Source organism: Triplophysa dalaica, unplaced genomic scaffold, assembly GCF_015846415.1.
Source record: "Triplophysa dalaica isolate WHDGS20190420 unplaced genomic scaffold, ASM1584641v1 Contig10, whole genome shotgun sequence".
NCBI lineage: Eukaryota > Metazoa > Chordata > Actinopteri > Cypriniformes > Nemacheilidae > Triplophysa > Triplophysa dalaica.
In genome coordinates, this window is record NW_026622644.1 from 263,733 (window position 1) to 265,000 (window position 1,268).

The 1,268-nt window shown below is 71.1% G+C and overlaps 1 non-coding gene across 1 annotated transcript; it reads left to right on the forward strand.

Moving 5' to 3' along the window:
- Positions 1-826: 826 nt before the first annotated feature.
- Positions 827-980, forward strand: LOC130417036 (5.8S ribosomal RNA). Its single transcript, XR_008906112.1, has one exon. It is a non-coding gene; the product is annotated as a 5.8S ribosomal RNA (ribosomal RNA).
- The last annotated feature ends 288 nt before the right edge of the window (positions 981-1,268 follow it).

The following is a 1,268-nucleotide window of genomic DNA, read 5'->3' on the forward strand; positions in this document are numbered from 1 at the left end:
CACAATGGGCGGATCAGCGTGTGCCTACCCGTGCGCCGAGAGGCGCGGGTAACCCGCTGAACCCCGCTCGTGATCGGGGACCGGGGATTGCAACTGTTTCCCACGAACGAGGAATTCCAGTAGGCGCGGGTCACGAGCCCGCGTCGATTAAGTCCCTGCCCTTTGTACACACCGCCCGTCGCTACTACCGATCGGATGGTTTAGCGAGGTCCTCGGATCGGCCTCGCCGGGGCTCCTCGCGGGGCCCTGGCTGAGCGCCGAGAAGACGATCGAACTTGACTATCTAGAGGAAGTAAAAGTCGTAACAAGGTTTCCGTAGGTGAACCTGCGGAAGGATCATTGTCGTTGGCCGGGCGCGCGCCCGAACCCAGAGCGGCGGCGGGGACCACGGCCCCCGTCCCGTCTCCCAGGGGGCCCCCGGGCCCCCCACCCAGGCCCGTCACAAGGCCGTCCGGTCCGGCCCCGCGGTCCGCAGAGCCGCGGGGAGCACCGGGTCGAGCGCGAGAGAGCGCGAAAGGCGCCGGGCGGGGGAGACCCCCGTCCGGCCCTCGGGACCTGTACCTCGGCGCGGGGCGGGCGAGCCCGGCGCGGGACGATCGGCCGACGCCGCGTCCCGTCCGGACCTCGCGCGCCCCCGCCGCCCCCGGCGGGTACCCTTAGGTGCGCCCCCCGCCCGCTAGGGCGGGGGACGGGCCGTGGGTTCAAAGACCCGGAGCTCCCCCGCCACGGCGGGTCGCTCCGGGCGCCCGCCCGGGGTCCACACCCTTTTGTTCCCTTCAAACCCATGTTGGCAAACGGACCCGACGCAAGTCGAAAACTCTGAGACAACTCTTAGCGGTGGATCACTCGGCTCGTGCGTCGATGAAGAACGCAGCTAGCTGCGAGAACTAATGTGAATTGCAGGACACATTGATCATCGACACTTCGAACGCACATTGCGGCCCCGGGTTCCTCCCGGGGCCACGCCTGTCTGAGGGTCGCTTTCCCATCGATCGGACCCGCCGCCACGGCGGCGGGACCGCGGCTGGAGGCTCGCAGGCGCCCCGCGCGCCTTCGTCCTCCCAAATGCAGACCGCCCCCGGCGTCTGCCGTCTCCCCGCCCCGCGAGGGCGCGTCTCGGCCTCCCCGCGCGGCTGCCGGTGATCCTTCACCTGCCGACCGCGACGGGGGTCCGGGCGCGTCTCTCCGCCGGGACGGGGGGCGGCGCGCCGGGGGCGACAAGCTCCGAGGCCAGCCCCGGGTCCTCCCGGGCGGCCGACTCAAGCAAT